The following is a 27,165-nucleotide window of genomic DNA, read 5'->3' on the forward strand; positions in this document are numbered from 1 at the left end:
CAATATACAGTAGCAGCAATTATACAACGTTCATATATGTGCAAATATGCTGATAAAGTGCAAAGTGTCAGTACCGTATTAATATATGTATAAATTGGCCTAATAAAATACAAAAATTCAATACCATCCTTCCTAAAGTGCAAAATGCATTTAGCAGCACTGAGTCGAAAATTTAAAAAGGTCTAACTATGTGCAAATAAAGTAAAACAAAGTACGAGTGCTATACCATTCTGACAGTGCACAAAATACAGTAGCAGCGATTATGCAGCATTCATATATGTGCAAATTAGCATGGTAAAGTGCAAAGTGTCAGTACCACCTTTCCCAAAGTGCAAAATGCATTTAGCAGCTCGGAACCGGAGGAAAAAAAAAAAAGAATTCATATAATAATTGATTTTCTTGCTGAGATACATTTTAAAATATAAGTGGCCACATGAAAACATACATCTGGAGTCTCTAGATTAAACATCAGTTGCATCGCTGTTTGTATACCACGCGTGTTGTATTTTAAAAAGATGGGTTTCAAATAAAATTTTCTAAAAGAAGTATACAAGTTACAGGATAGCATAAAGTGACAGGTGCTCTGTTTGGATTTATCATCACAAGGACACAGACAAGTGCCGGGTTTCTTAACCACGGGAAAAGCCACTAGGTGATGCACAATTCCTAGAAGGTCAATACAAAACGATGGGAATTAATACTAACAACAGCAAGGTAAGTTTGGAAGCCTTCATTGATGTTATATTCCAGGTAGAGATTGAATGTACTTTGTTTTGCATATCTTTCCATTCTAATCCCAGCTGTATATTTAAGGAGTGAGACTTTCAACTCCCGCTTCGATAGTGTAGAACCTATTGTTGGAACTTTAAAAATGTTTAGACCAGCGTTGTATATGGCTCAGCCAAGGGATATTCGATCGGCGGTCAAGTTTAATACAATCAGTAATTACATCCTGCGTAAACCTTGTCTCCTCCTTTGCCCAAATTGAGCGCCATAGGGACAGAGGACGGAGAACAATTAAATCATTAACATGATTCATATCTAGTTCCCTATGTATTAACTCAGTTGAAGCCATAGCCGGGGCACTAATTAAACATTTTAAAAACACATTCTCCTCGCGCTGGACCAGTTTGGCACTCTGGGCATCATACCCCCAAACCCCGGCCCCGTATATTGCTGAAGATATATATCTTGCATTAAATATAGTTAACATTTCGTAAATTCTGCGGCCCCCTAATTTGGCTGCAAATCTGAAAATACAACTTGTGTTCCTAACCATTTTAAAAAGAACACTTTTTTGTTCATTAACCCATCTCCCGTCTCCTGAAAAGGTAATACCTAAATAACAAAAACTACTAACAGATTCTAATCTCTCCCCGTCTAAAAAGAAGGGCTTGCATTTTCTTGGTCTCTTACCACATACCATTGTAACCGTCTTCCCTTTATTAATTTTCAGCTTCCTACTTTCAATAAATACGTGGAATTGATTAATTAGATGTTGCAGTCCATTGTGAGTCCTAGAAAGGAGGACTGCGTCATCCGCGTATAAGAGGATTGGGATCGGGTTACCATTAATGATAGGAGCATCTGCATTAGTCTGTCTTAAAATTTGATCAACCTGATTTATAAAAAGAGAAAACAGAAGAGGGGCAAGTACGCATCCTTGTCGGATACCTCTCCTGACTTTAAAAAAGGAGGTGCACTCGCCATCTGTTCCGAACCTAACTTTACTAGATAAATTATTGTACAGTCGGGCAAGCAGATGGATGATTTCAATAGGGGCGCCCATTGCCAATAGCGTAGGCCAGAGCAGTGCGTGTTCCACTAGATTGAATGCTGAACTCAAGTCGGCAAAGCACAGATAAAGATTACCAGTTTTAGCTTTGGTATACTTGCCGACTATGAGTTCCAGGTTCACGCACTGCTCCATTGTACCCATTCCCCTACGGAACCCATACTGGACTGGAGATAAGATGTTTTTTTCCTCAGCCCAGGCTTCCAATCTCACTAATAGGGCTCGACTAAGGATTTTAACTGTCGAGTCCAAAAGTGAGATGGGACAGTAATTTCGGGCCTCCGACCTAGATCTTTTTTGTAGAGGGGTACCATAATTGACTGACCCCATGTCAGTGGTAAACTATCTTCCACCACAGCATTAAAATAACGTGTTAAAATTGGGGCCCATAGGGTCATTTCGTGTTTGTAGAAATCCATGGGTACCCCATCGGGCCCGGGTGCTTTAACCCCCTTACTATTTTTAATTGCCTCTGTGACTTCATCCAGAGTTAAAAACAACTGTATTTTCTGCCATTTAAAACATGATGCTGTGTCTGTATTAAAAGTAGTCCCATCTAAATTAAAATCAGAGTTAAAAATCTCTGAAAAATGGGCAATCCATGCATGGCAGCTGACATGAGAACTGACTTCAGGGATGTTATCATTCTTTAGGAAGGGGCCGTTGATAGTTTCCCAGAATAGTTTATGATTTTTTGTTTCAGCAGCCATATCAAGTTTGTTCCAGGCATCGTTTTGCAACTCTTTTTTCCTGATTGCTAGAGCCGACTTATAATTAATTCGTACTTCTCTAACTCTTTCTCTGTCTCTTGGTTTATCATCAAGCACTCTTTTTAGCTTTTTTAGAGTCTGGGCACAATGTTTATCGAACCACACAGTTTTATCTCTTTTAGGCTTTCTATTTCTTACGGCTAAAGAATTCTCAACAGTACTCGTAATTTTTAAAAAGGTAGAGAGTAAGGCGGGCGCTGTCACTTCTGGTGCTAGGCAGTAATCAACCTCTCTACTACATGTACAGATGATCTCCTTCGTCAATTTATTAGGGTCTATTTTAATCCATTTGATTCTCATGCCGTTCGGTCTCACGGCCGTGATCCCTTGGACAGGCCTGCCATACACATTTGTTTTTGGGCCCCAACCCATTAGCTCCACTGAAATACTATTATGGTCACTCACAGGCTGCTCTATAACCCAGACGTTGGAGTAAACAGAGCCATTAGACACCAAAATATGATCAATATTAGAGTGGGTGTCCCTCCCTCTAAATGTGGGGCACTTTTCATTGTTTTTATTTTTTGTGCATTCTAGTAGCTCCAGATTTAATTTAGCTACCAGGTTATTCATTGCACTACCATAATTACTGTGCGGAAAATGGTTAAAAAAGATATTGTCACCCCCCGGATGCTCTTCACGATGTCCACAGATCCCCTTCCGGGCGTGACTACAAGCTTGGATGTTAAAATCTCCTGTCCAGAGTATTACAAAGCTATTTTTTGAAAGTGCGATTGCTGCTTCAATTGCATACTCGACGTCCGGAACGATCTTATCCCGGTTGGGACCCACAATATTATTATAAAAATTCACAATAATTAAATCCCTGCCTTGGCTGTGTGTTAAGCGCAAGACTGACGCATGCTCACACACCACTGCATATCCCCCGGCATTAAATTCCGTTAATTTTGTGGAAACCAGAGTCAGTAGGCCGCCCTTTGCTCTACCAGCCTTAGATGCTACTGCTGCCACACTGTAGGAGGTGTAACCTTCAACTTGTATTTGTTCTCTATGCCACGTCTCTTGTAGACATATTATATCATAACCACATATAATAAAGTTATCCCAAAACGGGGTGCATAATTTTGCAGCAATTCCCGCTACGTTCCAGGTGGTAATTACAAGGGAGTTGGCATAGCTGCCTCCTGTAACCTCAGGATGGTTAGTCAAGGATGATGTTTCTAGACTCGCTGTCATATTAATCTCATGTGTAACGTTTACATTTGTCACAATTACATCATTATTTTTGCATGATTCATTACTAGACAAGTTTGAATTTGACTCAGTTACAACTTTTACACAGCTTTGGGCCCCCAACTCTTTTTCCATGATTACTGTATCGCCTGCTACAACAATTTCAGAATGAAGGGCCATAGATGATACATTCAGTCAGTCATTCTCCTCTAATGAGTTGAACAACTGAAATCTGTTGGAAATTGGGACCGTAAAGTTGTCATATATATTAAACAATAAAGGAGGAGGAATGGGGGGAGCATTAGGATTGTTGGTGTGGGCAGCTCTTGGATGCTGGAAGGAATGTGTAGTAATTTGTCTTCCCGACTGATTCCTATAAAAATAATCAAGTGGAAACAGCGTGATGTTATATTCTTGATTGGATGGCATGGGTGCATGTAAAATCGAATCTCTCGCCCATTCAGTAGTCCTGAAATTTATAACTATGCAGTCCTTATTTATCTCCTTTTTATTTGGTCCCACCCAACCTACCCTCTGTGTAGTAATAATCTCACTAGCCCCTCGTATTGGGAAACCACAATTTTTCACCAACCAATGTAGGGTTTTATTTTTTAGAGTTTCCTGATTTTCGAATTGGGTGGCCAGCTGTTTGGGAACATTTGCGAGGATCGCTACATATGGTCTACATTCCGGTGGTAAATTAATTGTGGCTGGGATGATGTTATTTGTGTGGCGCCTTGGTACTGGCAGGTTCTTATTGTTATAAACGGAATCGCCTGTATTCCTCTGGCCCCCTGCGGCTTTCTGCCCAGTTATTATATTAGGGGAGGTGGTTGCTGACCTATGCGTTCCACTTGTGGTTACTACCGAATTCACCACCGTAGTAGACACACTTGGAGTTCGAGTTGCTACACTTGATGTGTTTTTGCTCAGTCTCCCACATGGTACATTAGTTGTAGGAGATCTGGCTTGCATGCCCAGATGTTCTAGGACATCCAAGTTAGCTATACCCAATTTTTCTAGATTCTCTACTTTTTTTACTTAGGATTTCTAGAGATTCCATCACTGGTGCAATGTAGGATTTTATCGTTTTGTCCAAATATTTCACCAGTACCTCGACATTGGTTGGAATTAGTGTTTCCTTTGGGTATGAATCCTTTGGGTGTGTACATCCCCTACACTGGAGTATCTCACCCTCCCTCTCATGTGCTACTGGGATTTGTACTACTCTCTTCTTTTTCCTTCTATATGTTTTACCCTGCTTATTGATTATCAGCCTTTTTCTACTAAGAAATCCTTTTAGGCGGGGCAGAACCACAATCGATTTCACTATTTAACAAACTGATATCACTAGTTTCTACAATGGGAATAATGCCATTAGTGTCACAACCATCCAGTTCCCCTATGTCATTAGACACATCATTCCGTGTTATGGGCTGCAGTATGGCACTAGCTGTCAGGTCAGGTGTTATTGACAGTCTGCTCTCCCTAACACAGAAAACAGTGGGTTCTACAGGTTGTGGTACATCAGATTGAGTTGGGTCATACCTTGGCAAACCTGCAAAAGATTGTAACAAAAGAGAGTCATGTGATATCGTTGTTTCATTTGTGATGTTAACATGTGTATTAGCAACTTTTGGCGATTGGGCTATTAAACACATACTAGCTGGTAAAGAGAGTCTCCTTTCTGTGTTTTCAATAGCGTTAACAACAACCCCAATTGTTTGCTGCAGCATTCTGTCGATTGCGGTTAGGGTGGGTAAGGGGGTTGGTGCCAATGTCTGTTTTCTTGTAGCTGAACGTGTATGCATAGGTGTTTTTCTTACCACCGCTCTGCTTTTACTTTTACCCTCCATCAGGGCTGTTACAAGCCATTACTCTTTATAGTCAAGCTCAGTAGGGGATTACCTTGGTTATGCAAATGAAGACAAAGTCAAGAGGGGTGGCCCGGCCCGGTATCCTGCGGTCTCTGAGGGCCTCAGAGGGCTCGCCCTTTGCCCGGGCTTCGACCCGGCACGTCCCGCGCGCGTCCTCGCGGGACGAGGACATAGTTGTTGCTTTATGCGCCTCCTGGCGCTGCGCGCTGACGATGGGGGAGGAGACCTGGACACAGGGCTGCTGGGGGCTGTAGTGTCAGGAGCTTCCGACCGGCGGAGCCAAGCCCGGCCAGCCGGAAGTGCAGGATGATGCACTGCAGCGGCGGAGCTGAGCCCGGCCGCCCCTCGCCTCAGTGGTGCTTTGACAAGCAGGAGGTAGGCACTACCGGCGTGTCACACCCAGGGACTGCCACTCGGTCCTCGGCAGTAGTTGTTGCTTTATGCGCCTCCTGGTGCTGCGTGCTGAAGATGGGGGAGGAGACCTGGCCACAGGGCTGCTGGAGGCTGTAGTGTCAGGAGCTCCCGACCGGCGGAGCCGGCGGAGCCAAGCCCAGCCAGCCGGAAGTGCAGGATGATGCGCTGCAGCGGCGGAGCTAAGCTCGGCTAAGCCCGGTCGCCCCTCGCCTCAGTGGTGCCTCGACAAGCAGGAGGTAGGCACTACCGGCGTGTCACACCCAGGGACTGCCACTCGGTCCTCGGCAGTAGTTGTTGCTTTATGCGCCTCCTGGCGCTGCGCGCTGATGATGGGGGAGGAGACCTGGCTACAGGGCTGCTGGGGGCTGTAGTGTCAGGAGCTCCCGACCGGCGGAGCAAGCCCGGACAGCCGGAAGTGCAGGAGGATGCGCTGCAGCGGCGGAGCTGAGCCCGGCCGCCCCTCGCCTCAGTGGTGCCTCGACAAGCAGGAGGTAGGCACTACCGGCGTGTCACACCCAGGGACTGCCACTCGGTCCTCGGCAGTAGTTGTTGCTTTATGCGCCTCCTGGCGCTGCGCGCTGAAGATGGGGGAGGAGACCTGGCCACAGGGCTGCTGGAGGCTGTAGTGTCAGGAGCTCCCGACCGGCGGAGCCGGCGGAGCCAAGCCCAGCCAGCCGGAAGTGCAGGATGATGCGCTGCAGCGGCGGAGCTAAGCTCGGCTAAGCCCGGTCGCCCCTCGCCTCAGTGGTGCCTCGACAAGCAGGAGGTAGGCACTACCGGCGTGTCACACCCAGGGACTGCCACTCGGTCCTCGGCAGTAGTTGTTTCTTTATGCGCCTCCTGGCGCTGCGCGCTGACGATGGGGGAGGAGACCTGGCTACAGGGCTGCTGGGGGCTGTAGTGTCAGGAGCTCCCGACCGGCGGAGCAAGCCCGGACAGCCGGAAGTGCAGGAGGATGCGCTGCAGCGGCGGAGCTGAGCCCGGCCGCCCCTCGCCTCAGTGGTGCCTCGACAAGCAGGAGGTAGGCACTACCGGCGTGTCACACCCAGGGACTGCCACTCGGTCCTCGGCAGTAGTTGTTGCTTTATGCGCCTCCTGGCGCTGCGCGCTGAAGATGGGGGAGGAGACCTGGCCACAGGGCTGCTGGAGGCTGTAGTGTCAGGAGCTCCCGACCGGCGGAGCCGGCGGAGCCAAGCCCAGCCAGCCGGAAGTGCAGGATGATGCGCTGCAGCGGCAGAGCTAAGCTCGGCCGCCCCTCGCCTCAGTGGTGCCTCGACAAGCAGGAGGTAGGCACTACCGGCGTGTCACACCCAGGGACTGCCAGAGAACTCATAACTAACCTACCTACCACCAACTAAGACAGTAACCTGGCCAAATGGATCACCCTCACCAGAAAGGACACAATGGCAATCATGTGGAACATCCACTCAGGAGCCCAAAGGGACCCATGCCCCCACCATATCTACAGCCTGGGAGCATTACCAATCAACCCCATCCTAACCCACATCATCAGCACCTACATTGCATTTGCCACTTACCTGGATGAATGGAAACTTACAGCAATCAAAGCCTTCTTCAAGATGCCCACCCAACCTAAATCATTGGAGCAACTTCTGACCCATCTCCCTGCTCCCCTTTCCAGATAAAGAGATTGAGAAAGCCATCAACAAGCAACTCACAAGCCTCTTCGAACTTCACTATCTTCTAGACAAAACTCAATCAAGATTCAAGAAAGAACCACAGGCCAGAAACAGCACTCATTACGGCCATCAACAACATTGGAATCATCCTGATCAAGAGGAGAAATAGCAGCCCTCATCCTGTTCAAGTTCTCCATGGCCTTCAACATGACAGCTCAAGTCAATGCAGTGTGCTCTCCTGCTTCAACATCCTACGCATGCTGCAAAAGATCTTTAAATGGTTGCCTTAGAGCACCAAATGGACCATCACACAAGCACTCATCACCAGCAGGCTGGGCTAGAGCAACACTCTCTATGCTGGAATCTCCAAACACCAGACTCCAGAGCATCCAGAATTCATAATTGACCTCAGACATTGCACCCACTTCACACACAACTCAGGAAGCTTCAATGGCTCCCCATTTACAAGCACAGCCAATTTAACATTCTTACGCTCACTTGCAAAACCCTACACAATACAGCATCAGTTCTGCAAGAAAATGACGATCTGACTCTTCATATAAGCACCTTGGGGACCACACACCGACACACCTGCCCAAGCACCTGGATACCCTCTTGGGTGATTGGTGCATTATAGAAATCAACATAATATAACATACCGACATCTGAAAGAATGCTAAATGTGTGCAAACATGAGTTACTCAGCAAATCTAAAAGCTGATTGGGAGTTAGTATATGGCTTTAATTGATGAAGTCATTTGAAGTTTCATGATGACAACAATTCATTCTATTGAAGGGTAATGTAAGGTTGTTGTCAGCTTAGCTCTGTAGTGTGTCCTTCTATTGGCACTTAAACAAACTTTTCTCTAGGTATAGTCTAGTTGTGTATTACTAAAAATATATCTTTTCAACACATGTTTTGTCTTAAGCACTAAATGTAGTTGATTTACTAAAACTCTACACTGTACAAAGTGGCACAAAGTTTAGAAATGGGAATCGCTTTACAGCCTAAAACTTAAGTTCCAATGGGAAGTAGCCCTAAAGTTCTGCAAAGTAGCAGTTGTGCTGCTTTGCATCAAGCAAGCATCTGCTGTATGGTTTTGGCACAAAGACCAATCTACTAACAATGGTAGTCAGGGCCTTCCACCAAAAAATAAGGCCTCCTCGAGACAGTAGTTAAAAAGGAGAAATATTGTTATTTCTCCAAACCTCACCCGAATTGCTTGGGTGCAGCACTGTAAAGCACATGTGTAATGGGAGAAAAGTTTTAAAGATAGTAACCTTCCAGTACAAAGTGTATGTTTGACAGAACGTATACACATATGCACTATGGTCCGGACTACGGGAACACCCTCTACGGTAGAACCACAGCCAAACTCCAGAAAAGACTCCAGTGCATTCAGAACGCCTCAGCACTACTCATCCTGGACATCCCTCGCCGCAGCCACATCTCTGCCCACCTGAAAGACCTGCACTGGCTCCCCGTCAACAGGAGGATCACGTTCACAAGGCTCTCCACGACACGGGCCCGAAGTACCTCAACAGATGCCTCACATTCTACACACCCACCCGCCAGCTCCGTTCCGCCAGCCTCGCCCTCGCCTCTGTCCCACGAATTCGGAAATCCACCGTCGGAGGAAGATCCTTCTCCTACCTGGCAGCCAAGATATGGAACTCCCTCCCCACTCACCTACGGCTGACCCTGGATCACCTCTCCTTCAGGAAACAACTCAAGACCTGGCTGTTCGAGCAGTAGCGACTCCCTCCCCCCTCAGCACCTTGAGACCCTTACGGGTGATTAGCGCGCTATACAAATTCTTGTGATTGATTGATTGATCGATATGGTGCAAAGATGGTTGTGTGGCATTAGCACGCCAATTTGTGTGCCAGCCTGTGGGAAGAAAGCATGAACGTCATATCTTTTTACAAATGGTGCTGTCCTCTTCTCCCTGGCACGCAATGCAGCACAGCGCAGCAACTTTGGTTGGCTGCTTTGGATAAAAACTTAACATCTGCCCTTAAACCTCTTTGCATAGTTTGTGACAGTTTATCTAATACTTACTAATGGAATTTTAAAATAATGACTTGCTTATTCACAGTGCTTTTAGTCTCAGTCAGGGACCGTAAAGCACTATAATTACACGTCACTATTCCGCAGTGCACCAACTACGAACAGTTCTGAGAATAGCCAGCACTGAATGTGACTGTGTGCTCACTCACAGAGACGTCTTCAATGATCACATTAACCAATCGAGATGTCATAATACAAAAGTATGTGGGGCAATAATATCAAGAAAGGGCGATACATTATCGCCGCTTTTATCGACAGGAAACTGCCGATAAAGCGGCGATAATGGGCTTGATAATATGCCCTTGTGAATTCCCATAGAAGCCCAGGTTAACACCAGAACCTGGGCTTCTATGGGAATTCACAAGGCTATACTATGAAGCCCATTATCGCCGCTTTAGCGGCAGTTTCCTGCCGATAAAAGCAGCGATAATGTATCGCCCTTTCCTGATAATATGGCCCGTAGTACACACTGATTGATTTATATTTTATATGTATTTACTTGAAGGAGTTAGAATAAACTGTTTTGTTCTTTTTTCAGCCACTCTTTTGCTTAGCCCCCATTGCACTTGCGAGAGAGAACATTGCACTAAGGATCGTAGGGCCATATGTATGAAGCGCATTCGCATTCGCAAAGGCCGAAATTCGCCTTTGCGAATGCGAATTTGCAAAATGGTATGTATAAAGTAAAATCTGGTGCAAAATAAGGAATCGCAAAATTTGCGATTCCTTATTTTGCAATTGCATCTAAGGAATCGCAAATTTTGCGATTCCTTAAATGCAATGTATGAAGCAAAACAAATTTGCAAAATGTCCTTAAGGAATCGGAAATTACCACCAACTTCTAGTTGGTGGTAAGTTGCAAATTCCTTGAAAAATGCACATTTTAGCATTTTTCAAAGTGCCATGTAACGCACATACATGCCCTTCAAGGGCATCTGCCAGCTCTTCACCACTCAAACCATCCCACTGTTGTTCCCTAGTGGGATGTGGCCAGGACTGGCCTCTAGACTGTCCAAAAGTCTCTGGCCCTAGTTCTCTCACAGAGTGGGGGGCAGTAGCCCCAGGCCCGTAGTACCATTTGACTACTCTCCTTCTCCTCCTTGCAGCTCCAAACTGCCACTGGTCATCCCACCTGGAGTCCGAACCCTCAGGCTGACCAGCCTCCAGGGGCGAGGCTCTCCTCCCCCTACCTCTCCTTCAGGGGTTCTGTCCATTCCTCCTAAGCGGGACACCCTTAGAACACCACTCTTTCCCCAACCTAGAGTCTAGACCCTTAGGTTGAACTGGTGACAGGGGCGAGTCCTCCCTCCCCCTGCACCCCCTCCCAAAGTTCTGCACCCTCCTAACCGGAGTAGTACCCCTGAGAGTCACATCCGGGGGGGCTCTGATTGCAGATGTCCCACCCGCTACGTCCGGCAAACTCTCAACCTGGCCACCCAACCCGTTATCTGAGCCCTGTGGCTGAGCCGGTGGCGGAGGAGAGTCCTTCCTCCCTCCACACCCCCTCCCAGAGTTCCGCACCCTCCCACCGGGAGAAATACCCCTGGAAGTCAAACTGGTGGGGACCTGGATTACAGGTACCCCACCCTTCAGGTCAGGCAACTCCTGAACCTGAAACCCCAGTCCAGGATCTAAACCCTGCGACTGGTCAGAACCCCGAACCACTGGAGCTCCGATTACTGATGTTCCGGGTTCTGCTGGCACGAGGGGATCCTCTTTACTGGAAGGCACAACAGGCCATGTATGTGCGTCCCATGCATATTTCAGGGGTGCAACAGGGTGTCCTTTGGACACCCCTGCACCCTTGAAATTATTCTCAATTTGCGATTTTCAAATTGCGAATCGCAAAATTGAGAATACCTTCCCATTCAATCCTATGGGCCTCCTGGCCCATAGAAATGAATGGGAAAGTATTTCTTCATTGCGATTCACAATTTGCGAATCGCAATTAAGGAATATTCCTTAGAAATCGCTATTTATTTGCGATTTACCCAAGTGCGATTCCTTAAGCTGTAGGAATCGCCCAAATTGCGAAATCGCACTGAAAAATCGCCATTTTAGCAAAAAATCGCAATTTTGCGAATTTCGCAAAGAAGCCAATCAGGGACTCTGGTGCAGCATGATGACATCACAACCAGGAAGTGATTGACTACCCCTGCTGCACCTGAGTTCCTGATTCAGAGGCAGAGTGAAGGTGTGTTTGGGAGAGTGCACTGTGTTCCTGGAGAAACATGGCTGAGAGTAGAGACAGGCAGGAATCCCAGCAGCAGGAGAGTGAAAGCTCCAGGAAAAGAAAGCAAAAGTTTTCTGAGGCAGAACTGGAGGCTTTGATTCATGAAATGGTGTCAAACCATGAATTACTTTTTGGAAAAAAATCCAGGGAGCTGGTAGAGATCCGCAAAAGGAGAATCTGGGAAGAAATTCAGCATAAGGTAAATGCTGTGGGTGTGACACCCCGGAGTGTGGAGGACCTCAGTATGACCTGCGCCTGCGCTCCAAAGAAAAGCTAGCTGCCAGGCTGGAGCAGTCCAGGATAACAGGTGGTGGGACCTCATCTGTTTCAGACTCCACACCCCTTGAGGAACTGGTGGAGGAGACGCTGCAACCAGAGAGTGTGGGAGGAGTGGCTAATCTTGACAGCTCTGACCAGCCAGCATCTGGAAAAGGTAAGAAGCATGCCCTCACACCCCTTACACCCCCCAACACCCCCCCAGCAGTGACCAAGGGTCAGGAAACAAGATAGGTAGTCCAGAGCAGGCACACAGGCAGACATAGCAATGCATCATGGGAGATGCAGTCACATGTAAATCAAAGTGCAAAACTTGCAGCTAAAATAGTCAAACATATATTCTGCAGGTCATGATAGGGAAACAAAACACCAATGTAAATCAAATAGGTGTGAAAAATGTATTTATACAGTGCAAGTTAGTACAGTCAATTAATGTGTGCTGTTCTGTCCACAGCACCATCTTCAACACAGCCCTCAGGCAGTGGGACAGTCGGTGAGAGTTTTGACTCAGGAGATGCCGGCCAAGATGTGAACACTGATGGGGAGGACAGCCCCGTGACCACTCACAGACAAAAGAGGAGACCCATTGTAAGACCACTTGCGCCAATACAGGATGATGCAGATGCAAGTGTTGAAAATGTTACCAATGTTGACACACAGCCACAGCAAGAGGGACCTGCAACAGACCATCATGTCGCAAGAAGTGCAGCCAGGCGCAGACGGCGCACGGCCAAGAATGTTGAAGGGCGAGGCGAGGAATCTGTTTTTGCCGGCCTGGAACTCAATTACAAAGGGAGGTGAGGGAAGGCTTCAGGGGACTCAGGAATGACCTGAGGGATGGCCTACAGGCGGTATGTGAGGAATTGCGCACAGAGGGTGCTGCTAGGCGCAGAGCTTTGCAGCACAAAGATAGGTATACCCGGGCCATCAACCGCTTGGCGGCTACAACAAGCATCCAGGCCAGCCGCAGCATTGAGATGCAGCGGTAATACACACATGCTGCACAAGACATTGCAAATGCACTTTTGCAAGTAACCACTGCTGTGGATGAGTTGCGCCAAGTACGCACAACAGGGCCGGCAGTACTTACTCCAAGTGAAGAAGATATGCAGTCAGGTCGGAGCAGCACCACCCCACCACCCACCTTAGAGAGGCGCCATAGTGGCAGGACCAATAGGGCTACACCTTCAAATTAACATCAGGCTGTGCATCGTCTCACTCTACAGTCACTCCTTTATTGTTCTGAGCACTGTGATTGAAACATGTGCCACACCTATGTAGTATGACTACTGTACGTTTTCTGTTAATATTTATCCTGCTATTAAGGATTAAAAAATCACATTCACACTTACATGATTTGGCATTGTGTCGTTTTTTCTTACCTTAAAAATAGTTGTGCGTAATCTCATCACGCCTCTGGCACCCAGCCGCTGCAACAGCTCTACCAGCTACCATACGACCTCCACTGGTGTCCCTTTTCTTGTGGCAGTATTAAGCAGCATGGCATAAGCCACCACTATTTTGCAACACGTATTGGGGCTGTATTGGAGTGCACCTCCATTTTTATGGAGGCACCGAAATCTGCTTTTCAGGATCCCAAAAGTCCGTTCGATGGTGACTCTGGTTGTAATGTGTGCCCTGTTGTACCTGCGTTCACTAGCATTGTTGGGATTGAGGTAGGGAGTCAAGATGAAATCCCGTACTGCATAAGCACTGTCACCTGTGGGTTTGAAATAAAAGGTTAGTCTGTGAAATTCACATGGTAGTTGGTACTAATGACCCCTATGTCTGCAGGTATTTACCGAGTAGGTATCCCTCGCCAAACTCCCCTCTTGAGAGTCTACGGTATATCCCACTGTTACGGAAGATGAATGCGTCATGTGTGCTGCCAGGGTACTTTGCTGCAATGTCAGTAATGATGTGTTTGGCATCACACACCACCTGAATGTTCAGTGAGTGGTAGCATTTCCGGTTCCTAAAGATGTATTCATTGATTGAGGGTGGGATATAGTAACATGTGTGCCATCTATGCATCCTATCACGTGTGGGAAATGCGAGATTTGATAAAAGTTCTGCTTTGTCTGTGCTATTGCCTGTGGTGTGCTGGGGAAGTAAATGTGATGTTGCATCCTCTGAACCATGGCATCTAGGAAGGCATGGAAGAATTGCGAAAGGGCACTTTGTGACACCCCTCCTGCTGAAGCAATCACCCCTTGAAAACTTCCAGAGGCCAACAGGTGTAATGAACACAGGACCTGTATTTCAGTGGAGATGGCATTTGTCCTGCGTTTGGGGTGTTCAAGGTAGGGTCTGAGTTCTGCAATTAAATCATTAATGCTGTCTTCCTCCAGCCTGTAATGAGTGTAGAGCTCCTCCTCAAGGTGCTGGGAGATGCTGATGTGCAAACGGAATATCCTCTCCTGGCGTATCCTCCTCTGTGCAGCAGCTCTCAAACGCATCCTCCTAGCTATGAGGTAAAGCCCCACCATTGTGGTAAACAGTTTTTTGAATTCTGTTGCTGCTTAAATAGTTTACACCTGATTACCACCTGCTCCTACTTGGTGGTAATTGCGATTCTGTAATTAACGAATTTTTGGAAATCGCTAATTGCGATTTTTTCATACATATCATTGCGATTCATTATTTTGCGAAATTTGCAATACTGCGATTTTTAAGCGATTTCCTACATTTGCAAATTTCCATTTGCAAATTTCGCAAACTGAAAACTCGCAAATGTACAAAATCGCAGATTAATCGCAGATTGGCCAATTTCGCTAGATAAGGAATCGCATTTTTAGCTATTCCTTAAATCAAATTCATTTTGCATTCATACATGCCATTAAGCAAATTCGCCTTTGCGAATGCGAATTTGCTTGATACATATGGCCCGTAGGTACTTAATTTCTGCACCTCACCATGCGACCTGCTAAGTAGTTGTAGGAGGCGGTCACTGAGGCCCATTTTGCCTCCTACCTCACTCCTATTTCCTTCTTGTAATGGCTAATCTTGGGCCCACCAGCCGGCAGTGCAAAGGGTCCGCTATTGACTTTCTCTCGAATCAGCCCTAAATACTGGTTTTGAAATGCACTTTCTTGTAACCTGCTCACATGGTTTGATGCAAGAATAGGCCCATTTTGAAAGCTGTTTAACTATTGTTCAATGCATGCATTTTCTGATTCAATGAAATACTTTCTTGCTCTTTAAAGGCACGAATCACAAACTATGAATACTTCTTTAGCCATAGACGTTTATGATTTGCATTGATTTGTACTTTTTCAGAGATTCACAGAATCCGGATATATTTATGAAAATGGCCCATTATGCGCATTCTAGGAAAAAAAAACACCACGGCAAACTTTCTACTAAATTACGCACATCACTAGTCTGAAAAAACACATTTACATTTCTTTTTATTTCACCTGGGAGAATATATGTCACTTTGCAGAACACCTTCTCCCAAGCCCCATAAAATACAGTCCTATGCCTATTTTGAACCTTTTTAAAATATCGGTCAGCGTTTTGTACATGGCAGCAAGATATTGTATCGAACAAAGCTAGTGCATAATTTGAACCGGTGGTTGCAGGTGCGGCCCACCAACACTTTTTGGGTAGGGCTAGCACTCATTTTTCTCACCATACTCTGATTCAGAGCAATAGAGAGACAACCCCAAAAGGGGGAAAGAAGGAAGAAATAAAAGGTGGAAAACAGTGGAAAAGGGAAAAAAGCATGGTTGAAAAGGAGATGTAGAGGCAGATAGTGTTTGGTGGGGGATTCAAAAGTCCAAAGGGGAATCAGGAGGACACAGGCTTCGATAGAGCGGGAGCAAACTCTAGGCTGGTACAAATTGAGCACTGAATAGGGCACAATGGGCCAAGCGTGTCCTTTCCAGTAATCTGTGTTTATGGTCGGGATCTCCTTTATTAGTCAAAATCTTTATTAAACCACAATTTACAGAAAGAAGTGCTAAAGGATTATTGTTTCATTCCCAGGCAGATAAGACACTAGTGTGCTTGTTAAAGGGCCACTGCGAAATGTAGACTAAAATCATGGGGTTCTTCCCCAGTTTTCAGAATACCTGATGCATGAGGTGCAGGGGGTGCAGAAAGCAGTGGGTCTCTTCTGGCACCTTTGCTACTTTCGACATTTCCGCAGGGGCAATTTCAGCAGACACACTGGGTGCTTTAGAAGTGAGAGAGAAGAGGAGTAATAGAAGGAGGGGAGGGTACCAGGGCTGAGGGAGACATTTGAACATACTTGTATTTACCAATGATTCTATCACCACTGTGTAGCAGAATGTCAACACTTACTTCAGTATACACAAACATCATAGGGCTGTTACCTTAAATGTATGTAACTACAATTATTGCACACATGTGTACTGCCAATCAAGAACTAGTTTGCTAAAAGAAGGTTGAAGATACGTGGATTTACCAGTGACTGCTATATGTATGTATAATTTGATTTCAGCACAAAGGGTTCTATAGTAATCAAGACATTTATAGAAAGTGGCCAGCCTTATGTTTTCGAACATTTTAGTCTACCATCTTTATCTAAAGGGCTTTTCAATTTTCACTTAAATGATGCTCACTCCCATTACTGCACACAGAACAGATCAGTGGGCCAGCCCACACCAGCCTCTGGATACCTTCATTTTGAATGTCTCATTTTGATTGTATGTATATGTAGATCCAGATAAAACACAGACCTCCATTTGTATAAGATTAAACTCACTTGTGGTTGCCTATAAAAAAATAAAGAAATGTATTGAACTCTGAATTTTTTTTCATTATCATAAACCAGCTATGGCATATTTATTAGTTCTACAGAAAACAAGAAATATCAATTATGAGCAAATGTGTGTAAGCAAGTTTTCATGTTGTAGCATCACCCCCTCTACTTTGTTAAGGTAATCTGAAGCACTTCTGAAGCACTTGCAGCATATTTGCTCAAGAAAGCTAGTAATCACTTGAGGTACTGCAGGTTTGTGGACTTCAGTTGGTTCTGACGCAAGAGGCAAACTATGGACCACATGTGCAAACCTTTTTGCTTGTCACAAACGGCCTAATTCACAGGATTGGCGCAGTTGCGAACGCAAAAAGACATTTTGGGATGTAGAAAGCCCTATTAGCAATTAATTAACCTATTACCAAATTGCAAATGGCGTTTGCGATTCAGTATTAGGAAGGGGAGTGTTTAAGTCATCCCTTCCTAATACCGAATCGCGGTGGTATGTGTGAAAGTTTGGCGACCGAAATGTAATTGCAAAACATTTGCAATATGCCTAAAACATTGGTGGTGACTCACTTGCAAATGGGAAGGGGTCCTAAAAGGACCCCTTCCTCTTTGTGAATGTTTGGAAATGCATTTTTTAAAAGCCGGAAGTGGCTCCACAGACTACTGCCTACTCTTAATAAATGAAAAGGAAACATTATTATTTGTTTTTTAGCACATTAGTTTTTTAAAAAAAAAGAAAATCGGCTGTATTTTCAAAAAATCATTGTTTCATTTAAAAGCAATCACAGAAATGGTGAACTGCTGACCCCAGCAGCCCCCATCCCTGTGATTTTAACCGTTCTCAATGGGCCGCAAACCGAGACCTACTGCATTAAAATTCATGAGATAGGTCTATTTGCAACCCACGGGGAATCACAAATGAAACTCAAAAGAGTTCCATACAATTTAATAGTGATTTCCTAATTGCGATTTGCAGATAATCACAATCCGAAACTCGCTATTTCAAACTTTCATATATGCGGCCATTAGTAACTATATAAAGTACTACAGCTTTGTGAAAGAATGTTGACGATTATGCATGTGACTCTAGGAGTTCCTCTAGCTCTAACTTCAAAAGAAAAATCAATAGTAAGATACATATATAAATATATGTATATATAAATATACATATATATATATATATATTGCAGTTATAGTTACCTGATCTAACTATAACTTACGCCCCCGTAATGCACTGATTATAACCTCACATATTACATCTCAAATGACATCACTCATGACATCATCAAGTAAATGCACCTTTATAGGTGAGCGAGTGGGTGTCTCAATGGCTGTAGTGAGTGTTTGGTTAAGTGAGTTTGTGAGTGAATTGTTGTATTGAGAGTACGTGTCTAAGTGAATGACTGTATGGGTGAATGAGCAGATGTGAAAGTGCTTGTATGGATGTGTGAATGGGTATGTAAGTGGTTTTATGGGTGTGTGAGTGTGTGAGTACTTGCATGGGTGAGTGAGTGGCTATATTGAGAGGATGTTTGGGTGTGCGAGTGGCTGTATAGGGGAATGAGCCTGTGTGTGAGTAGCTGTATGGGTGAGTGTATGGATATGTGACTGGCTGTATGGGTGGGTGAATGGTTGTGTAACTGGTTGTATGAGTGAGTGGGTGTGTGAGTGGCTCTATGGAGGAGTAAGTGGGTGTGTGAGTGCTTGTATGGATTTGTGAATGTATATGTGGAGAGGAGTTGGCCTAACGGCTAGGGTGTTCACCTTCAGACGTGGGGATCTGGGTTCGAGTCTCGGTAACGACGCCAAAACCTCCTGTGATCCTAGGCAAATAACTTTTTAAGTGGGTGGTGGCAGAGCCCACAAACTGCTGATATACGGCTTGCCACTTGTTATGCTGGATTTTTAAATTGCACTTTGTTTTAATTTTACTCTTTTTTAAAAACTTAAGGAACGTACTTGGGGCTTCTCAAACGCTGATTCTCCTGTTACTGGGAGTGTGGGGGTTACGGTACGCTCCTGTGGCCTGTGCTCGATTTTCCCTCTTTCCTGCCCCGGTCCGACGCGGCGAATAGCGACGCTGCACAGAGGGCGTGGAAGGGAGAGCCAAGGCACTTCCGGTGAGCCAGGTAGCGGTCAGCGGTCTAGTGGCTAGGAGGACAGGGATAAAGGGCGCATGCGAGAGCGGCCACGCATCGGACGCGTGCAGCGGGCGCTCCGATGGCGTGCCAAAGGGAAGCCTGTCTGCGCCCGTCCACGGCCGTACGGGGACCGGGGACAGGACCCCTAGTCAAACTGAGGTCAGAATCCAGTGGCACAACTATAGATCTGCGCCCTATGATAGCTATTGCATGTAGCCACAGTATGATGGCTTGCCAGGATTCAGCTACAACACCGTAAGAAAGATGCAGCAGGGGAGTTCAGGGCTGTCATGTGGTCTGCTGAATTGTAGATCTCTGCGCAAGCATAAATTGTATGTTTTCGATTTGCTTGCTGATAGAAACTTGACATCCTGTTCCTTACGGAGACATGGTTAGACTCTGACTCTGAGCCAGAAATCATCAAGGCACTATCCTCTGGGTATATGATAGTAAGGATTGATAGGGTGACAGGTAGAGGAGGCGGGGTAGCCATTATCTTTAAACATATGCTGGGTTGCTCTCTTGAACCTACTACCATAGCTGACAGTGAGGTGGGCTCATTTACGATTAGGATAAGCCCTAAACTTACGATGAAGGGGCTCTTGGTCTATAGACCACGGCCCACAAACACGGTTTGTGCCTAGTTTACTGGAGGGGATTACGTACTCAGCTCTACGAAATGACAAATTTCTATTGTTGGGTGACCTCAATATCCATCTGGAGGATCCCCTCAATAGGGGGGCTGCAGATCTTTGCCAGGAACTTCAGACGCTGCAGTTAGGTCTGAAATCTGACACCCCTACCCATCAGCATGGCCACTTATTGGATCTGGTATTTGCTCATTGGAAAGGAGTAGGAGTAACCACCCCCTTTCCTGTCCCCTGGTCAGACCATTTTTTTGTCCCCTTTATGGTGAAGGTCTCAGAGCCTAGAGTCTACGAACAACCCGTGCTGAACCGCCCTTGTCGTAAGTGGGCAGGTTTTTCACGGATTGAGTTCAATGAAGCCCTAGTCCGAGAGGGGTGTCCGGGGGGCACTGATATTGGACATGCTTGCCTCAATTTAGAGTGGTGTATAACAGAAGCTCTAGATAGTGTGCCCCCGTTATTACTGAATAAAATTCTGAGTAGAGCACAGAAATCTGCACCATGGTATAATGTTGATTTGCGCCTGGCTAAGACAGAGTGTAAACGTCTTGAGAGACAATGGAGGAAAGGTTTTTCTAGTCAGGCCAAACTGGAATATCTAGAAAAACGCAAAAATGATCATGGGCTTATTAGACGGCCTCAAATTATGCAGACAGAATTGGAACAGCAGGAAACTCCACCAAAGAATTATTTAAGATCTATAAGGAGATCTCCTCCTTGGCAGCATCAGTCGCCCCTATGGAGGGTTCAGTGGAATCATGCGACCGTATTGCAGCATTTTTTTCCGAGAAATTGGAGAAAATGTACTCTTCCTTTCCTGGAGCTGTAAAAACGGGTGCCGAATTTGTGGAGCAGATCGGAGGAGTTGGGGAAAGTCAGAGGTTGGACAGTTTCATCATCACACCCCCCAAGATGCTTTGCAAGATCTGTCTTACTATTAAGTCTGGCTCGCCCAGAAATCCAGCCTCATCTAAATTGCTTGGTGAGAGTATTGCCTTCCTTGAGCCATATATCAGATATCTCCTGGATATATATTTCAAAACGCACATGGTGCCTGATAGCTGAAAAAAGGCTGTTGTTCTTCCGTTACAGAAGAAACCTAATATCAGCCCTGATAAATTGGAAAATCTACGCCCTATCTCGCTGCTGCCATATTTGGCGAAAGTGGCAGAGAAGGTAGTAAATCTAAAGCTTATGGCATATGTGAAAGAAGCCAATCTCCTGCACCCCACTCAATTTGGATTCCGGGCGTCACACTCTACAGAGTCAGCTCTACTAATGGTCACGGAGGCCATCAGACAGGGAGCAGATGAGGGGCATATTATGGCCCTTATTTTTCTGGACCTGAGCACCGCTTTTCATACTGTAGCTCATTACACATTGCCGGAGTCTGAATAAGGGTGGTGTCTCAGGTCCGGCTCTAAAATGGATACAATCATTTTTGGTAGAGCCCAGTTTCCAGGTCAGACAGGCGCCCATTACTCTAAGGCAATCAAATTGGACCAGGGTGTGCCTCAGGAATCTGCCCTGAGTCCGACCTTATTCAACCTTTATGTATCCCCTGTGGTGAAAGTAGTGGAGGGCTTTGGAATCAGGATTGTGTCATATGCCGATGACACTCAACTGGCGATCTCGCTATCACGGGCACCGATCTGACTGCTTCCAATTTCAGGGCATGCATGCAGGAACTTGCTTCTTGGATGGCAAACAACTGCCTGAAACTTAATGAAAGCAAGACAGAGGTGCTTGTGGTAGGAGGGGATCCATCAGTGTGGTCATCGGCATGGTGTCCGTCAAGCTAAGGTCCCACTCCTATACCGTGCACCCAGGCTAAGAACCTGGGGGAATGGGTGGATTCTGATCTTACATTTGAACCTCACACTAGACGTGTAGTGGGGATGTGTTTTGGTGTCATTAAGGGCCTATGGAAAACGATGTATCTCCTCCCGATAGAGGCCAGGAAGACGTTAGTACATGCACTGGTTACTTCACGTTTAGATTATGGCAACATACTATATTTGAGCGCCACTGCTAAATGTCTAAACCGACTTCAGGTTCTGCAAAATGTGGCGGCACGGCTGGTCCTCATGCAACCGAGGAGTGCTGCCTCTAAAAGTGCCTTGGAGACACTCTACACTGGCTCCCAGTTAGAAAGAGAGTTATGTTCAAGGCTCTGTGTACAAGCCACCGCATCATTCAGGGCACTGGCCCTGTGTACTTGTGGAGTCTTATTACCTCCTATAAGCCCGCACGGTCTCTTAGATCAAGTGGGACTGGCCTGTTGCTAGTCATTAAAGTCAAGAGGGCCAGGATGGGTGGTAGGTCTTTTCGGCTTCTAAGCACCCCAGAGCTGGAATAAACTCCCTCCTGAGCTCCAGTTGGAACCATCTGAGATGAGGTTTAGGAGGGGTCTTAAAACTTACCTGTTCTTACACTAATAGGTTTGCCTGACAGTGTTCTAGGTTGGTGGATCTGCCTTCCCACTTACTCTAGCGCGGGGACATGCCGATATGACGTAACCAGGTGCTTTATAAATTTCCTTATTATTATAATTAATCTCCCCGTGCCTAAAGTGAATGTGTTTCCTCATGTAACGTAACTAGTGCTATGTAAAGCGCTCTGATACCCGATTCGGGTCGGGTCTAGTTCGCGCTATATAAAACTGTGCAAAAAAAATAAAAAATACGTGAGTGGTTGTGTGGGTGTATGAGTGACTGTTGGAGAGGTTTTATGGGGGTGTGAGTGGGTATTCGAGTGTCTCTGAACATGATGTCATCAGTGATGTCATTTGATTCCCTTAACCATGTTATTTGTGATGTAATATGTGAGCTCAGGTAACTATAACTCTTGGATTTCTATGATTTTGTATAGGTGAAATCTGAGCCTAACTACATGTCCATTTCCTAACTATAACATCCTTATATATATATATATCCATTGATGCTGTCTGCCTATCTAAACTCCTTCTCAAAGTTAAATCTGGTTCCCCTGATGACATCTGCCCTCCATACATCCTGCGTGAAGTGGGAGCCGCCATCCCTGAGAGCTTGCTCTCTATGATGAATGGATCCCTCTCACAGGGTTCGGTCCCTCCCAGTTTTAAAAAAGCTCTTCTCATTCCTTTGCTGAAAAAAGCTGGGGCTAATCCTTCGGACCCCCTTAATTATAGGCCCATTTCTCTGTTGCCGTACTGTGCCAAACTATTGGAGGCTCATGTTTGTGACAGCATGTCCCAATTTTTGGAAGAATCACAGTATTTGGCGCCTAACCAGGCTGGCTTCCGCCCTCTTCATTCTACTGAAGCAGTCATCGTCTCAGTCCAGAACACTCTGAGGCGGAATGCCGACGAGGGGATCCACCAGGCCCTGGTGCTATTAGACCTATCAGCGGCATTCGACACGGTTGACTACACCATCTTGGTCAACCGTGTCGAACAGGCTGGTCTTAGGGGTCCTGCGCTGAGCTGGATTCGCTCATTTATTACTGGTCGCACCCAATCCGTGAGACTGGGCTCCTTCACTGCCCCTACCATCCCTACCACCTGCGGAGTCCCTCAGGGTTCTTCCTTATCACCTCTGCTTTTTAATTTGTATTTACGCCCCCTGCTGTACTCCCTCAGGAATACCAGAGTAACCATTTTCAACTACGCAGATGACTTGCAGCTCATCTTTCCTTTAAACACCGAGGACTCAGTGGTAGTGTTTCAAAACACCATGTCTCACATCCTGAGTTGGATGAGCTGCAGTCACCTGATGCTCAACCCAGGCAAGACTGAGCTGGTCTTGCCTGGGCAGAGTGTACTCAGTTGGAACCCTGGTTTTTGGCCTGCCAGCATGGGAGCCCCACCATCTAAATCGCTCTCAGTCAAGAGCCTAGGAATTTTTCTTAGCGAAGATCTTTCTCTGAAAAGGCAGGTCGGCGCAGTGGTGTCCTCCAGCCTATTTCAGCTGAAGAAAATCAGGAAAATTGCTCGGTTCTTCTCTCTGGAGGCGCTCACACAGATTGTCATCTCCCTGGTTTTGTCAAGACTGGATTTTTCCAATAGTCTTTACCTTGGGCTCCAGGCCGGTGAGTTAAAACGCCTCCAGCTGATTCAGAATCAGGCAGCCAGACTAATTCTTAATCTACCTAGGAGGCAGTCTGTCAGATTGGGTCTAAAACAGCTACACTGGCTGCCTGTTGAGCAACGGGTGGCTTTTAAGACCGGGTGTATTTTATTTAAGTCCTTACACCAATCTGGCCCCTTATTTATCAGAGACCTCTTCAAAAAATACGACCCCCCCCGTAATCTTCGCTCTATGCACAAACATCTTCTGACTGTCCCTCTTTACAAAAGGAAGCGTCTTGGAGGTTGCTGTTTTGACCACCTTGCGGCCACCTTCTGGAACTCCCTTCCTCTTTACCTTAAAATGTGCGATAACATTCTTAGCTTCAGACACTCCCTCAAAACATGGCTTTTCTCCCAAGCGTTCTGATGAGTTCCTCTATGCTTCCTCTGAGTGATGTGTTGTGTTCCTGTCTATAGCGCCATGAAGCCCCCGGGCGAACGAGCGCTCTACAAATACATTTCAATATCAATATCAATATCAATAACCTTTGTGTTTTTTAAGTGAAATTCTATGTTTTTTTCAAATATGGAGCACGTTTGCAGAGTGGTGGAGATAGGAGATGGGGCCTCCGCGAAGCTCTCAGCAATCCTGCTGTTTGGGAATAACTAATGCTAACGGGAGGGATACTTGGCCCTGATGGACCCTCATCATCCAAAGGGACTTTATTCCCTAAACAGTAGTGGAGAAAGGTGGAAGGGCCTTCCATGAGCTCTCAGCAGTACCACTGTGTAGGACGTACTTGTGGGAACAGAAGGAGTTATTGGCCTTCAAGTTCCCTCAGCATCCAAGGGGTCTTAATCCCCCAAACAGTAGTGCACAAGAAGGTGCTTTTGCAGAGTAGTGGAGAATCCTGCTGTGTGGGATTTATTGGAGGTAACAGGAGGGGTTGCTTGGCTCCCAAGGACCCTCAGCATCTAAGGAGACTTCATCCCCCAACCAGTACTGTACCAGTAGGCCCATTTTTAAAGTGCTGGAGAAAGGGGCGCTGCCCTTGGATGAACTCTCAGCAATCCCACTGTGTGCAACTTACTGGAGGTAACAGGAGGGGTTGTTGGCCCCCAAGGACCATCACAAGCCAAGGGGACTTTATCCCCCAACAAGTTGTGCTTCAAGAGGCCCCTTTGCAGAGCGGTTGCAAAATGGGGCGGGGCATCCGGCAACTTGCCCTGAGATTGGTGTTTTTAAAAAACTTCAATTTTTGCAATGGGCAACTGGGCCACACGCCTCCCGCCCTGACCCAATTTCTACCCCCGGTGACCCCATCCGTTAGAGCAGAGCTTTCTAAAAAATATTTCTTTATTAGTGTAGGGGGCCCCCCTCCCTGGGACAATTTTGGCCTCAGGGGACCTATCCCCTGTGGCCATGCCTCTTTTTTCTGGGTGCCATGAGGGCACCCAGGGACTTGTGTTGTGGACAATGGGGGGAGCTTTAATGCCTCCACAGTCCCTGTTGGCTAACGACCTCTGGCAGGAGCCGGCATGCTGTGACAGACAGGGGGCTGCTGAAAGGCAGCCCCCTGTCGGTCAGAGCAATGTTTTCATCTGTTGTCTAAGGAACAGATGAAAACTCTGCTTTCTGCAAGCCAGAGATGTTTGACAGCTCTGGCTTGCAGAAAGTGGAGTTCTGTTTGCTTTTGCTTGGTGGGAGCTGTCTAAGGTCAACTTGTCTTGCAAGCCAGCGACTTCCAACACCCCTGGGAGGAATGACTGCCTTCCACAAAGACCAGATCTCCTGCCCAGAGCAGCTCTGTTCAAAATAAACTGTGGCCCAAGTCCAGGTGGCCCACCGGTCCCAGCGAGGTCTCCCAGTGCTCCAGAGTCCGTGTCCACCATGGGTTGACTCCTCCAGGACTCCCCTACATCACCTGCAGCCTCTGCATGGAGTCCCCCAAATGAGAATGGCCTGGTAAGGTGAAATCCAACCTAAAAAATCACTCCTGCTTCCTGTCGCCTCATGCCCTGGAGAAGAGGACCTACGTCTCAGAGCCCTCCAACTTACTCACCCTGCTGTTGGTTCCTCCCAGAAGACCACCTGGACCAAGCCTGCAGCCAAAATCTAAAACCAACAACCTCCATATGATTACATTGGGCTCCTGACTCCTCCTAAGCACCCTGCATAGTGCCGCTGGTGATGTGGACTTGGTGCTGACTGGGGAACCACTTTGCCCTGACCTTAACCCTAGGAGCTTGGCTCCTGAGACGGAGTGGCCTACTCGTGAGCAGCCCCCAACTGAAGTGCCCCCTAGCCCCTTTGGCTAACATTGGCACCCTGCACTCTGCACCTGGCTGCCCTAGTGCCGCTGGTGGTGCAATTTGAGTGCCTACCTGGACCTTGGGTAACTTTGGTCCTAACCCCGAAAACTCTCACTTGTAAGACGTTTACTTGTCTGTGAAACCGATAACCATTTTTCCCCCATAGTAACCCATGTTAAGAGATTTTGGGCCTAAACTGTTGGTATAGAGAAAAGAGAACTAAACTGCAAAGTTTAAAAAGTCTTACTTACCGTGTATTGTGAGATCCTAAGTTGTGGTATGTAGGCATACCACCCCCAGTACTCAAAGTAATCCAAAAAAGTAATCGAAGAGAACTGAAAAGTAATTACTGTGTAATTCAAACTGTTTACAAAGCATCTACTATGCTGTAACAATTGCAATTTCAAGTACAACTACATTTCGTGAACATTCTTGCTATTTAAAATATATTTTACTCACCTGTGCCAAGTCCTGCTTGCTTCTAAAAATAAAACATAAGCATATCTTTTTTTTACTTATCTCATTAGTCTGGAATCTGTCCCTGAGTGTGTGTATCAGTCCTTGATTGAGTAAATGCAATAAATGCTTAACAAACCCTCTGTATAAGCCAAACTGCTCGCCCACACTACAACAAAGAGAGCTGTTAGCACTTACCTAATTTAGCCTCTGCTATACATGGGGACTACTTGTACTCTATACCTTACTTTGGTAAAGTGTACACAGAGCAGGCATCCTATAGCATCTATTAGCGGGGACCTTGGTTCCAACAGCTCTGCATACCACTATCCTGTGTAATCCTGACAGTGACTGTTTGTTCTGTCTATTCTTCATCTGGCCCTACCACATTGTTGGTCATATATCATATGTATATTCCTTAGAACATTTACAGTTCAATGAGATAGATAATGGAAATCACAACCCATACTGTAGCCATCCTCCCCCCGAGAATCATGCTATAGTCTTGTAAACATATTACATCCATTATACGCAACCCCCCCTTTCTGGTAAGTG

The sequence above is a fragment of the Lissotriton helveticus genome, chromosome 2_2 (genome assembly GCF_964261635.1).
Source record: "Lissotriton helveticus chromosome 2_2, aLisHel1.1, whole genome shotgun sequence".
Lineage (NCBI taxonomy): Eukaryota > Metazoa > Chordata > Amphibia > Caudata > Salamandridae > Lissotriton > Lissotriton helveticus.